Below are 15,927 nucleotides of genomic sequence, written 5' to 3' on the forward strand. Positions count from 1 at the left end.
ATTTCTCTAAACAAGAAGAGAGACAGCATTCACAGCCAGATTTTGCTGAAATGACAGACAAAATTAATATGAGAACATGACATGGCTGGATGACAATTTTTGTGCTCTCCTGTTGGTCAGCTGGAAGGAGTTTTCATTGACTTAGTCATGAATGTCTTCAGTTTGAAAATTATGGTGGGGACAGTATTGGTTTGTGAGGATGAGGAAAATGCAGTTGGTGACTATATGAAAATGCGCTCAATATACAAGCTTTGTTGTGCAGTGGATATTTTACACTATTGATCCCCAGAACTGATTTTGATACTCCCCCCCCCCAGTATGAACCATCCCTGAATTCAGCAAATTTAAACAAAAGTCTTTCTGATTATCTCTTTTCACACAGTACCATCATAAGCTAGGATTTTCCTTTTGTTCAAGATTTCAGAATAACTTCTCTTGGAGCACAATATCAAATTAGATTGCTTCCTTTGGCATCTTAATTGTGCTTATAAAAATAAATCTGCATCAATTTCTCATTTTTAAAGCTTGATCAGGGGATTAAGAGACATAATAAATTGACCTTAGTTTCAAATGAAAATATTATAAATTCTTGGTTGCTGCATTATTGTGCTTCATGGTAGATCCATCTGGCCCCCAGTTCTATATTTCAAGGATTTTAGGATAGTGGACAGGTTTTTAATAAAAACAAGAAAGTAACAACTTCTTTCTTGTTCAGAATAGAATGAATTTCTTTGGATGTTTGGTAACTCTAAAACACCTCAAGTGAGAGAGGAGACTGCCATAGCCTTTTCCAGTTGTTTGCCACTGCAAATATATGGTCCCATGTTCATGTTGTCTTGTTCCCCAGCTAACTGTTGGCATAGATACCAAATAAAATCTTCATTGAAAATCTAGGCTCATTTAGTGGTATGCAGAAAATGAAGAGGCACAGTTCAGAACGTGGATAGTTCATATAGGTAGTAGTGGGTAGTTCATATGAGTAGTAGTTTTTCTAAGGCAGTATTATGGAAAACTTAAGAGCACTTCTATATCACCAGTATTTCTGTTCCCCAAACCCTCCAAAGCAGTTCAAAGACAACTACCAATCACCTTCACCTCTGACAGCCTTGAAATGTTAACAGTATTCAGAAAACATAATAAACCAACCTTCTTTCTCCTCTAATCAGTAGGAGAATGGAAGGAAAGTTGTTTCAGGCCTTACTTTACAGTTTTTATGGATTGTATCAAAAAATCCCCTCATACCATTCAATGGCAAAAGAATGGACTCCAATCCCAATCCTTGTTGCTTGATTTGAAACTCTGTTATGAAAGATCATTTGTAAACATCTAAGCTGTCAAGGCACCATTGATCAGCTGCATTCAAAAGCCTACAAAGGTGAAATAATATAATGGTGGAAAGAAGAATCCAGAAGTGGTAGGTAGAATGAAGAGGTCCCATCATTGGCTGCCCACAAGTTGTGCAGAACCACAGTGTTACAAAGAAAATACCAGTTTCATTCCAATTTCAAATAAACTGCATCAAAGCCAGAAAGCAAACGTACTTCACTTTCAAAACTATCAGATCATCATGCAATTATGTTAGGAACTAATTCCAAACTAGGACAAATATCTAATGTAGAATGTGCCTTGTATATGTCAAAATATTTGGGTAAATTTCAAATGTAGGTCACCTTTGATCTGTGATTTTTGGACCCTTAATATTTATTTAAAATTATTTAAAGGGCAACTTGCAAGTATGATTCTAGAAGGCTAATAAAATTTAAAATATCAGTGTAAAATAATTATAGATAATACAATGAAAACCAAAACATACAAAAAATAACAACAAAGGAAATCGGTCAACACATAATGGGTTCACCTCACTTCTCTCATACTCAAGAAAGCTCCCAAGTCTTAAGGACATCTCAAAATGCCAGCAGAGATTTACCTAAATTCAGGGGATGGTGTGTTCCATAGGGCAGGATTGTCACAGAAATGTCATAAATGCAAGATGACATTCTCTAATCAATGGAAATCAGAGTATGCTGCTTCTGTTGGATCTGATGTGAAGGAGAGAAGTAGTCCCTCAGATAATTCGCACTCATACCATGAGGACTTTAAAGATAAATTGCAAGTTGAATCGCAGCTGAAATTTTGGAAGCCATTGCAGGTTGTGGACGAAAGGTGAAACATGGGCATATTGATATACACAAACAGAGACACGTGCACGAAGGCATATATCACAGCCCAGATCCTATAACATCTCTCCTGGGAATCCTTAGCTTGGAGGCACATGGATCTAAAACCAAGATGGCTGAGCTCACAGCCTTCAGCCCGTAAGACTTGCATTGTAAGAACTTTAGGACTTGCCTTTCTAGAAGCTATTCTGTGCTAATGGTATATGTGACATGATGCTGTTTCCTTTAATGATTTGATCTGATAGTTTTGAACATAGGAACTTTTAATGAATGATGTATTTCTTACTACCCCGAAAATAAGACACTTGTCTTATATTATTTTGAACCCTGAAATAAGTGCTTGGCCTTATTGCCATGCCCTCAAAAGCCTGATTGGGCTTATCATCAGGGGATGTCTTATTTTGGGGAAAACAGGGTATGATTTTGGTGTGCAAACACATTCCTTTTCTATCTAAAGGAACTTCTAAGGGCTGCAACCTACCAGGTAGGTTGCAGTCTTACCTAGGTTTATTGATGTATTCATAGTTCTATTAGCATTTTAGCATTTTTATAGTCCTGGTGATAAACAGATTAATAACGGTGCCCTCTGGGCATAGCTGCCATTTACATTTAGTTGTTAATGAGTTTCTCATAAAGAAAAGTATCTTTAGATGACATCATGTGATAGAATGATGCCAAAATAGTTGTACACTCTGCAGGCAAAGACCAGGAGAAACTGCTAGACACAGTGCAAGAACATTGTCTAAAGAAGGGGTTGGAAGGATCATACTTTGCCAGTTATAATTTACGTCTATGAGCTTGGGCTCTGCTAGCAGCTATAAAGATTCAAATCATAAAGTTTTACAGTGGAATGGTTTCTGTAAAGCATCATTACAAAATGGGAAATGTGCCTTTAATTCTTATGACATATGAGGCTGTCTGCTTCGTTTTTGGTTTCAGCACTGTTTAGTGAGTTCATTGGGTGATGTCAGGTGTTTCATTTCTCTTTCTTTCTATTCACCAAGTTCTATTAAGGGTATAGTAAAGCTATCCAATCCCAGTACTGATTTGCTAGAGCCAGCCTTCTACAGTCTCATTTCCTCCAAATGTATTAGAATATACTGTAGCTCCTAGAATTCCCAACCAAGTATATTTTTGGACTATTCTCTGTAAGGTTATATTTTATTTCAATAATACAATGCTGCTATGAAGTGCCAGAGTACCTGCCTGATACTCATTAAAGAAGCCTGACTTTTTCAGGAGCCTGGAAAAAAAAAACAGCTGTTCAAACGTATTGATTCATTAAAGCTAATGTATCTCTTAAAGCAGCTAGGCTTTTTTCAGAAACATGACAAAAGTTGGACTACTTTAATGAATAGCAGAGAGGTGGTGTGCTAGTGTGAGATCTGAAGCCCTACTGTCTAAATATTTTTGAAGTATGCACAGTTGTAATGTTCAACAGCCAATACTCAAGAGTTACTTTCAGTTGGAAAATTAAAATGTGACAGGACATATTATATACGATAAAACTATGCTGGAATAAAACGTGAGGTGGCACACATAGAAGCTAGGAGTACATTGTAGACCTACCTTGTTCCATGATGTGGTAAACTTATGCTTGAATATTTAGATTCAGTTTTGTTTGAGTTATATTCTTATAGTGCTGCTTGGTTCCTACATTGAATCTCACCTTGAACCACGGGTGAAATGCTCCCGGTTTGGACTGGATTGGCCAACCCGGTAGCGATGGCGGCGGGTGGTTCAGAGAACCGGTAGCAAAAATCCCTGCCCCCGCCATGCCCAGCTGAGCTGCGCAATGATCAGAGGCTTTTAAAATTATTTTTAAAAGCATTTTTTCTACAACCTCTTCGGCCGAAAAAATGCTTTTAAAAGTAAAAAAAAAAAGCCTCTGATGATCGCGCGGCTCAGCTGGGATCCTCAGAGGCTTTTAAAAGCATTTTTTCTACAACCTCTTCGGCCAAAGAGGTTGTAGAAAAAATAGTTTTAAAAGTTAAAAAAAAAAAAAGTTGGCTGTGCCCATTCAGTCACATTACCCCCCACCAAGCCACGCCCACAGAACTGGTAGTAACAAATTTTACATTTCACCACTGCCTTGAACTCTTTAGTAGTTTCATATAGTACATATATGAACCAATTATTTGATTTCAGCTGTTCATTTATCTTTATTTTATGAAGTTTTTCATTTTCACAGGGACACAAACAAAAATAAAATGAAAAGGGGATTACGTCAGCAATAAACACAAATGTAAACCCAGCTTTGTATGCAAACAAGAAAAAATACAGATGAATTCAAAATGATGTGAAGGTGAATACCTTAAATCCTATGCAACATGTAATATAAAATAGATGATCTAGATTAAGATAAATCTTTGTTATCCAGTCGCTAAGTTGTGTCCAATTCTTCGTGATCCCATAAACCATAGCATGCCAGGTCTCCTGTCCTCCTCTGTCTCCTGGAATTTGTCCAAATTCACGTTTGTTGCATTGATGACACTATCTAGCCATCTCATCCTTTACCATCCCCTTCTCCTTTTGCTTTCAATCTTTCCCAACATCAGGGTCTTTTCTAATGAGTCCTTTCTTCTCATTAGATGGCTAAAATATAGGTAGTCCTCAATTTACAATAGTTCATTTAGTGACCATTCAAAATTTCAGTGGCACTGAAAAAAGTGACTAATGACCATTGTTCATATTCATGACCTTTGTATCAGCCCCATGATCATCTGATCAATGATTCACTTAACTGTGTTACTGTTAAGTGATTCACTTAACAACTGTGGCAAGAAAGATCGTAAAATGGGATAAAACTCACTTAAAAATGTCTCACTTAACAACAGAAATTTTGGGCTTAATTGTCGCTGTAAGTTGAGGACTACCTGTATTTGAGCTTCAGCTTCAGTATCTGTCCTTCCAAAGAATAGCCAGAGTTGATTTCCTTTAGAATTTAGTGATTTGATCTCCTTGCAGTCAAAGGGACTCTCAAGAGTTTTCTCCAACAACAAAGGTCTGAAGCATATTTGGCACTCAGCCTTCTTTATGGTCCAACTTTCACAGCCATACATGACAGGTAGTCCTTGACTTAAGACCACAATTCAGCCCACAATTTCTGTTGCTAAGCTAAACATTTGTTAAATGAATTTTGCCCAATTTTATGACTTTTCTTGCCACAGTTCTTAAGTGAATCACTGCAGTTGTTAAGTTAGTAATACGATTGTTAAGTGAATTGACAGAAAAATCACAAAATGTGATCACATGACCATTGAAAATTTCAACCATCATAAATATGAACCAGCTGTAAAGCATCTGAATTTTGACCATGGCAATGCTGCAATGGTTGTAAGAGTGAAAAATTGTGATAAATCACTTTTTTCAGTGCCATTGTAACTTTGAATGGTCACTAAACGAACTGTTGTAAGTCGAGGACTATTTGTACTATGAGGAAACTCATAGTTTTGACTATACGGACTTTAGTTGGCAAGGTTTGTCTCTGCTTTTTAATAGTGTACATATTTTAATTGTGGTTTAATGTGTCTAACAAATGGGCATAATCTGAGTTGAAATGGTCTTTAGTCAAGCTCGCTGCCATTTTTGTTTTTTAATGGGAGGGGTAGCCTATACAATATTCATCTAGCATCCTCCATATTGAACTGGTTAAGGAATTAGGCTGCTCAACCTCTGCAATAAATTTCTCCCTCTCTCTCCATGCTTGTTTGTAGCTGTCATAGCAGCACCTTCCTTATTGTGTTTTAATTCCAATCTCTAATCTCTGTGGTTCTGTGATAAATTAATGTAATGATAGAGGCCTCAGTTATGAGGTTTGCTCCGCTTGCTTGTAATCTGAGCGACAGGTTTAGGGCCTGCTTTATTTAAGATGCAAGGGTAATTACATGGGAGTTCGCATATGCAGGCGGAGAGATATGATTCATTCTCATCGCGACAGCCATGACACAGCTGTTTGTTGGATAAAATAGAGGAGCCGTGTTGTTACAAAATGTTCTCCTTATTATACCTCATTAAAAACAAGACTGCGATAAGTCAAGGCTGGCGAGAAATAAAATGTATTGCCCCCTGTAAAAACTGATAGGTAAGATGGGGCTCACCCAAGAAGCATTGGTCATTTATTTATTTCTGAAGCTTCTTTTACTTTCCCCCTCTTTCAGAACTTCTGCATTGTATCTTCTACCTAAGCTCACTGAAAATAAATTTTATCTTTTGGCCCCCACTAGATTGATTTTACATCTTCACTAAGTACTACCTTGTGCCTTTTTTCTGTGTTAACAGACAACACAAACAGTAACTATAAGCAATTAGCTAAGACTTTGGGCAAGAACAAAAGAAAAGATTTGTTCTTTTCAATGCAATACAAGTTGCTACTGTTCACACTTATCAAGAACAAGAAGCAACTAGGAAAGTGAAGATCATTATGAGGTCTAAATCTTTCAAAAGCAGGTTTAAAGAGAAAAAAAAGACACTTTCAGCCAAGAGAAAATATCCTGTCAAGTCGCCTCCTATCCAGCTTCCTTTCTGGTTTTTTTATTTTATTTTTAATAGCCTTAAGTTTAAAGTGCTATGGGTTTTCTTTTTGTTCTTTCTTCTGAAAGAAAACAAAACAATTGAAACTATAAAAAAAGCACTGTGAAAAAAGTGAGTTGGGAGAAAGGTCTTTCTGAACAGGTTTGCTGGCACAGCTGCAGAAATCCTGCATCTGCAAGAGAGTCTGGATGTTGGTTTTCAAAGGAGAACCTTGGCGTGTATGTGATTCATTTTTCTTCAAATACCCACTTTAAAGTATTGTGTGCTCTGCTAGGGTTTTGAATTAATTATTAATTTCTTTGTCAGTTTTCTGGCCAGAGGGTTTTCAGACTTGGGTTTTATTGAGAGTGAAATTGAATAGGCAGGGATGGAAATCCTCTTCCTCCTTCTCTTTTAACATCCCTCAAAAATCCCCCACAAAAATGGGGGTGGAATTCATACTCTCCAGCCAAGTTCACACATCATTCTTTTAAAAAAAGCTTGCTTAATGAGTGCTCATGCACTGGATTTTTTTTTACACTCCAGTTGGGACACTCCATTTTAACTAAGTTTTGAGACTTCTGTTGCCTGAACCCAAAATGGCTGCCATTTGAAGTCTGCACAGACTAAGCTTTGAGCATTTAAACTTGGATATCATAAGAATACTAGGTCTGTTAAGTGAAGTTGAGGCCTTTGGTTAGTGTTTTAATTAGCCAGAACATTTGGAGTATAGTTCACTGTAACTATGATAAGTTTATGCAAATCTTCTGGAAAATACCCAAATGACTGTTTTGCATGACATATTTACATGATTAGAGTTAGATAAATAAAAAACTTGAGATCACATAATACCTTGAACTATAAATTAATCACAGCGGTTGAGTTTGCTAAATCTGTTCATTAAGCAGGTTAACCAATTTGTGAACCCAGACAGTCCTTGATAATGTTCAGTAAAGACTTTCTCTACTTCTGTCTCCTTGCTTATCCCTAATTGACCAGCACATTGTGAGATTGAAAAAAGTGGGGTGTGAAAGACAATTACAGGAAGTTCTTTCCTTTGAATATACCTCTTAAGGTGGATGTTTCATTATTTCTGGGATGGTTTAAAAGAACATAGGAAGAACCCTCTGTATTCTACCAAAGGCATTGATTGATTGAGTCAATTTATATAGGCATCCATATCACAATAGCAATTCTGGGAGATTAGAACATTTAAAAACAATACAGAAATAAAGCATACATAAGAATTGAGCATCTGAGGATGGTTCTGTAATCCAGCATCTTGTTTTCCATAATCATCAATTTCAACATGTCTCTTTAAACTGGATATTGTTCTCAGCAACTAGTCATAGTGTTTCTGACCAGGAAGCCAATTTGTTCATATGTAATTAATCTATTTTTATTGTGCTTTTGTACATGTATCATTCAAATCAGGACTATGACTCGAATTATCATCATATATTCACCTGGTTTAACATTTTAATTTACTAAATAGCCAGTACTGTTCTGGAAAAATATGTGAAATAGGAGCATGAACAAAATTAAGATTCTACTATGGAAGCACTTCTGCTTCTTCTGCTTGCTTCTTACTAAGAATATGCATGGACATTATTCTGAAAACAAAAAGGCTGGAGGATTAGATTTATCCTATGTTGAATGCACTGGTTTTAACCTAAATTGAGCCAAAGTGGATTTTTCCTTGATTTTTTTGGTGTGTATATTTGGAGTTTACTTAGGCACTTCTAGCCAGTGGAAAGGCTTCTTAGATACTGAGTGAAAAGAAAGTGTAAGTAGTCCTTGACTTATAATCAGTAGCTTAGTGATCAAAGTTTGTTGAAACTTTGTTCAAAGTTACAGTGGACCCTCCCCAAAAGATACATTGGATCCAGTTCTGAAGTTCTGATGTCCCCCCACAATCATGCAACTGCATTTCAAGCGCTTTCCAACTGGGTTGTGTTTGTAGCCTCCTATAGTCACATGACTGTGATTTATAACATTTTTGGTGAAAACCAGCATTTACTTCTGTTTTACAGCAAAAAATCCCCATACAAACTATAGGTTAATGACTGCAGCATTTGCTTTACACTTCAAAAAAGATGTAAAATTAGATTCATCAGATGATGACCCTTGTGACTTACGATCGTAATTAGCAGACTCCATATGATTGTACACTAATGATTTTAATTGACTTTACACAATATATTGAGAATAAAACTTAGGTCAAGATTGTGTGGCCCTATTTGCAACTCTTCTGGACACCATTTTTACCCAAAGTTTTACTCTTCCATATTAAGTGATTGAACATGAATGCTACCTTGGATCCTTTTAACAAACAGCATATAGCAAATGTAAGATACAAGATAATTGGCATGATATGTTTTTCTCTTCCCTCAATGATTATTCAACTATGTTATTAGGGAATGTATCTGAAATCATGTGTAAAATGTAGCATGCACAAAGTTAAAATTGGCTTGTACACTTTTATTATTGAAGGTCACACAATGACAGCTATTATTGTTATACACACACACGCTTGCAAATGGCTAAATTCATAAATAATTCTAAGCCAGGATTTTTAGCTAGGATTTGTTAACCTCAAACCAAAAATAAACCAAATATGTTAGGATAATGAACCAGTCTTTAAATTCTGTTGAACTCCCACAATTGCTTTAAGTACATACCAAATAATAAACAACATATTAACTCATATAGTTGCTTTGCATGAATACCAGGTCTGTAAGTCCTATTGAATTTACATAGTCACACTAATTGTAATCTGATTTCTTTGTTTTGGGCCTAGCAAAATATGTGAACACAAGTGAGCCTTACAAGCAAATAATAATGGCAACTCAAAATAGAATGCTAAATGTTGTTAAATTATGTTTATTGATCCTGAAATTTATGTAACTTATTGAATTGCTAAGAGTTAGGGAGACAAGCTATATTAACTAGCCACTAATGTAATTGTCTTGTATACGTGTGCGTGCAAGAGAGAGAACACAATCTCTCTAATGGCTGATTTCAGAATAGGGAACGGAGGTCAACTGCCATAGTCACCAAATGGTGTTTGCTTTGAATGCCTCAAGAAGCAGGTGAGTAAATCTTGTGGCTGGCTTTGTTGCTGCAAAGCTTCTTTGTATTGCATACAAAAGTCTTTCCACTCTTTTGTTTTTGGCATGGTGTGTGTGTTCTCCAACTTTTGTAGCTCTTGGATCCCAAGCACTATTGGAAATAGGGAGGGCCCTGGGAACAATAGAGCTTGCTAGGGATGGATTTTCCTATTAGTGCAGTTGCTGTCCTAGGGGGTGGGCTATGCAAGTCAAGGAGGCTTTGTGTAGCTGGTTTTATGCACTTAGTTTTTAAGTCAGAAGGGGGTTGTTGTGGAACTTCTGAATGTTGATCAGTTTGAGATTTTTAAGAATTTAGGAAGTTATGGAGAGGGAAAAGAAGGTTAACTTAAAGCAATGTTATTTTTCATGATATTCATGATAATATTTTTTAAATATTGTTTAACAATATTTGATCATTGAAATGTCAGATTCACAGCAAATAGTGTTTTCCCAAGACTTGGGGAAAAATTGGAAGTGGAAATGAGCAGTTGTAATTAATTGTCAATTTTAATAGGCATTTATGATCACATGAAACACTTCGATCCAAAATAACAGAATATTCTTCTTAGTCAAAGTGAGTACTGAACCATCCTCTTGTACTGATGACAAATTTGACTAGTGAAATTAATAAAATCACCAAAACCTACTTACTTTTCTTTGCATAGAATTCAAACAGACCAAATCATAGACTATAGTTCAGGGCATGTTATGATATGATAGCAAGTTTTCTTTTATTTCCTGCAGTTGGCATCTTGGTGTTATTATGAATGTGCCTGGCTCTACTACTGTGTATTTAGATGTGTATGTAAGCATGATCAAGTACATTCTTACATTTTTATGCAAAAGAGCACTTCCAATGCAAATAGACATACCAAATAATGTTTTGTTTGCACTTATTGAATTTGAGTCATTTGATATTGCAGTGACCTGATTTATTCATTGCACTAAACCATGGTTATTTAGTACAACACAACAAGCTATAAACCATGAGCAAACCATTTAAAGTTAGCAGATAGAATGAACTAGCCTTAAAATCTTGCCCTCATAAACTTCATTTGGCAGAAAAGAGAACTTCCTGTTGGCATACTTCCATGCCAAATAGCATCTTATGTGAAGCAATAATATGGAAAAATAAAGGGATGGATAGGCATAGAGGACTGAACTTGAAAGAGAGATGTAAATTCTTTGCTATGGCCTGCATCTGTTGCAATGTTTGTGGTCATAGTTAAAATTATATTTAACATAGAATACAAGACCAAGTACTTAGGGCTACCCTTGAAAAGTATCCGGAAGCTTCACTGGTGCAGAAAGCAGCCGTGAAAGCTACAGTGGGTGCCCAAAAAAGGGCAAATATAACACCTCTGCTACACAAACTGCACTGGCTCCCTATTTGCTTTCAGATCCAATTCAAAGTGTTGGACATTTCCTATAAAGCCCAATATGGCATAGGGCCAGGTTATCTACGGAACCAGTTTCGCTGCATCACATCAGCCTGTCCCACTCATTCAGGCAGGAAAGGCATGCTACACACCTGGTCAGTCAGAGGATTCAGAATAACAGAGTTGGAAGCAACCTTGGAGGTCTTCTAGTCCAATCCCTTGTTGAAGCAAGAAACCTTATACTATTTCAGATAAGGGTTGTCCAATCTCTTCTTAAAAGCCTCCAGTTTTGGAACACCCACAATTTCTGGAGGCAAGTCAGCAGGGTCAAGGAAAAGGGCCTTTTCTGCTTTGTGGAACATCTTGCCCCCAGAGGTGAAGAAACCCCCCCAATATTCTGGCTTTCTGCAAAAGTGTCAAAACCTGACTGTGTATCCTTGCATGGGGGATCTAGGGGCCCACAGAACCATGAGACTGGTTGGCCCTATGAGAACTCTCCCCACCTGTATTAATAACTCTTAGTCTTCCTGTCTTGAATCTCTCCATCTCTTGCAATTTCATAATGTTGTCAGGATTCCAAGTAACACCCCCAACGAAAGAAGACTCCAAGGCGAGAAGTTCTTCAAACTTCTATTTTATTAGAGATTTCATATTGGCACATCTGGGAAAACCCGAATCTGAAAGCTTCCAGGTTTTCCCCATCCGAAGGAAAGTCAAAGTCCCTTCCCCTGCACCCACGTGTCCATCACATGGTCCAATCAATCCACCATCCCAACTGGAGATGCCTCCTAGTTATGTCACTCCAGGTGCAGGCTGAACGTCCTTGACTCCCAGAGAAAAGACAAGACATCTCTACAACTCCATGCAATCCCCCCTCCCAATTTCCCACAGCACTAAATGTGGCAGCCCTGAAGATTCAAAGAAAAAAAAATGGCCTCCAGGGCTGACAGTTGTTTTATATTTTTAATTTTAAATTATTCAGTTTTAATGTTTTTATTGTATTGATTAAATTGTAAACTGCTCAGAGCCCCTCTGTGAGGGAAATGGGTGGCTAATAAATTTGATAAATAAACCTATTTAATATCTGAAAGCAGAATTCAGATATGAAGACTATGGCAACTATCAAAGGTTATTTCTCTTGACTACCAAACTCTTATATTTAAGAAATACTATCAACCTTATTGTTTTTCAAACCTCTGGTTATTTTCCTCTAAGAAAAAAACGATTATCATAATATAGCATTCCTGAGTGCATTCCGATAAGAGGGCTGCCAGCACTCTTAGCTCGTTTTCCTGCTACTGGTCTGTTCCCATGTGACTTTTCCAAAGTTTTCTTGTCTTCAGGGCCACCATCCAGTTCTTCTGGAACCAACACATACAGATTGTCCTCATTTCTCAATGGTGCAATCCATGGCTGTGTGACAAATCTCTGAGCTTGCACCGCATAATAGATTCATCTGTTTCCTTTTCCATCTGCAATCTGCTCATCTTACATATATTGCTTTCCTAAGTCATTTTCATATTGACCATTTTGTGGATGTGTGTGTGTGTGTGTTTTAAATGGGCCCTCCAGAACATTATTTTATATTAATTTTTCAAATTTATTTTTTGTCCACTTGGCTTCAGAGCCCTTTAAGCAGCTGCAACCCACAGCATTGCTGCACAGTGCAGGGCTGGGCTTCTCCCTATGGTATACAAAGCCCATGCTACTTTTCTTAGTCTCATCTCAGAGGCTCTGTGCAGATGGCCTGGTCTTTCATTGTGTCTGTGCTTGACTTTTACTATTCAGCTGCCTGAGAAGTTAGTTTCCTTTGTTTTGCATACAGTTATTTAAAGTGGAAACAGTTTCCAAGAGATCCTTTTGCTGTAGCTCCTTGCAATTGTTTGCACTTTCAATAGGATCAGCTTTGTTCCTTGAACGCTTGATTCCTGCTGAAACTAGTGCTTTTTTCTGCTTTAGTTCAACTCCTCTTTTGCACACTGATACACAACTGCCATATGGGACTGAGGTTGTATTGTGGCTCTTAAGGTTTGGTGCAAACATACTGAGGTAATGGAAGTGTTCACACAACATGTTAATCCATGGTTAACTGAATTAACTCAGTTGACTGCATTCCCACGAAACATTGAACCACGTTGCATTTGGTGAATTGGGTGGCCAAATAAATCACTAGGATAAATAACCTAACCATATGGTCTGAGTTCATTTAGTACACTGAGTACAAACCAGTCATTCTCATTGTAGAAATCTAACCTTAATATTAATTGTTTGGATGTAGTTTAGCATATGGTGGAAACTTCATTGTGTTTTGTTCAGTAAACAAAAGCTAAACAGGCTTAAGAATTAGCACGATGCGTGAACCTGTTTGAGTTTAAAGTTTGAGTTTGAATACCCAAACTCCCATTAGTTGTGCTAGGAGTTACATTCCCCCAAAGCCTCATATAGAGTGAATACTAAATCAGTGGAAAAAAAGGGATTGTGGGGCACGGTGTCAAACTTTTTAACCCCATTGCATTGACAAATGTGCTCATATATGTTTACAGCCTTATTCTTAAACATTTTCTTCCTTGTCTCATTTTTAATACATAATGAAAGCATTTTTCCATTTTTTTTTCTACAGATGGATTTCTAATATGCATGGTTATCATGGCAGGCAAGGAGATGGAATGCATCACAGCACTATGAATCTCATTAGCATACTTCGTTATATTGCATACAATACATTTGCCCAGGTTAAAAGCTTGTTCTAGCACTGATGATCCTTCATCAGCTTCACTGCAATGGACAGGTAGTCCTCGACTTACAACAGTTCATTTAGTGACCATTCAAAGTTACAAAGGCACTGAAAGTTTTGCATACTTATGAACTTTATAGCATCCCCATCGTCCAAGATCAAATTTCAGGGGCTTGGCAACTGATTCATAATTATGATGGTTGCAGTGTCCTGGGGTCATGTGATCACCTTTTACAACCTTCTGACAAGCAAAATCAATGTTAAGCAGATTCACTTAACAACCATGTTACTAACTTAATTGCAGTGATTCATTGAACAACTGTGGCAAGAAAGGTTGTAAAATGGGGCCAAATTCACTTAACAAATGTCTCACTTAGCAACAGAAATTTTGGGTTCAATTGTCGTAAGTTGAGGACTACCTGTAGGTAGTATGTTTCCCTGCTTCTAGAGTTAGAAAGGTCGTTTTCCTTTTCAGTCAGGGAACAGGAAAAGATGTGGATGGCTATTTTGAACCCATAATAATAGTAGTAGCCATTTGCATTGGCATCCTTCAGTCTCAAGAGACTATGGTATCGTGCTCTGGAAAGAGGTCCTAAAACAGCATCTAGTGTGACTAAAAAGGCCAATTCGAGAGGGGCAATCCCTTCCACTTCCAATAGTAGCCATTGTAGGTATGGAAATACCATAAGTGTGAGAGAGTCAGCATAAAAGGAACCAGTGTGTAACACAATGATAAATTGTGTGAGCAGAAATTGGTCTTGGTGAGTAGTTTTGTTATGTTTCTAGTGCTTTGGCACAAGCTGATTATATTTGCACAAATAATAGATACATTTTGTATAAAACAAATTTTGGATGAACATGATCATTCAAATAATTCGCATAAACTGAGAGAAATCTGTCCAAGAACTTTCACGTAGTTCCTGCTTTTGGGCTATAGTTTATCTGAGTTTGCACAACATGCTAGGCTAAAATGTGATTAGTGGATATGTGGCTTAGCATATTGTTTAAATCCAGGCAATTGTGTTATTTCACTAAATCATGATTAAATAAGCAAGGTTTCTGTTGTTGTATGAACATAGCCTTCATCACAAGCTCCCAAGAAGCATTTCACATTTGGAAGAATAAACTGCTGACTAGGTTTAGTCTAAACCAGTCTGATCGAGCTAGATGTGTCTACTAGTTACACATCAGTCTAAGCCATAGTTAATTTAATGAATAAGTGACAATTAGCTGAATTCACAAAACTGAACAATGGTGGTTTACAAGCCACCAAGGACAAATTCATGTAATATGTGAAATCAAAATCAAACAAACTACATTATTTGTGACTATAACTGCTGTCTGTGTTGTACTTTTAGTATAACACTAAAAATATACAATATGTGGGTACTTTTAAAATGTTATTCAGATTTGCACTTAAATGTTATTAAACATTTCAATAATTTTAACACAAAGATCATTCAGAGCAAATGAAAAGCCTTTTTAAAAAAAAAAAAAGCAGAGAAATTATCCTCACAAATTTGTGGGCAATGAAAATATTTTACAGCTTATGATTAGTGCAACTGTTGCTACTTCCCTAGGGTCAACTTTCAATAAGTCTTCATCTGCTCTAAAGAAGTCTAGGAATTTCAAGCATAATGTTTTTGTTGATTTTAGGAGCACTATAGCTCCATATGTAATATCAATAACAGTAATTTATAGGATCCAGAATAACAGGTTGGTCTAAAATGTAATTATATTTTCTTTTACTCATCTCTGAGCATTTGAATGGTGGGATAACTAATACTGTTTTCAAAAGGGAAACCTTTTTTCCTATTTAAAGGAACCGCTTCCTTTTTCTTTCCACAATTTTAAAAAAAATAAAAAAATAATGAATATGCTCCCTTCTTGGTCAAGGCTTATATTACATAAGCCTATATTATATGCCAGCACATAAATGGATTCAGTAGAATTCAATGAAGGTTAGGTTTTATAAATCTTGAAACTATAGTACAATTTTAATTTTAGCAAAATTA

The 15,927-nt window shown here is 36.7% G+C and overlaps 1 protein-coding gene across 4 annotated transcripts in view; it reads left to right on the forward strand.

Moving 5' to 3' along the window:
* RNF220 (ring finger protein 220) overlaps positions 1-15,927 on the forward strand; it is a 382,422-nt gene that overhangs the window by 41,311 nt on the left and 325,184 nt on the right. The window lies entirely within an intron of this gene.

Source organism: Pantherophis guttatus, chromosome 3, assembly GCF_059756535.1.
Source record: "Pantherophis guttatus breed Tessera chromosome 3, ASM5975653v1, whole genome shotgun sequence".
Taxonomy (NCBI): domain Eukaryota; kingdom Metazoa; phylum Chordata; class Lepidosauria; order Squamata; family Colubridae; genus Pantherophis; species Pantherophis guttatus.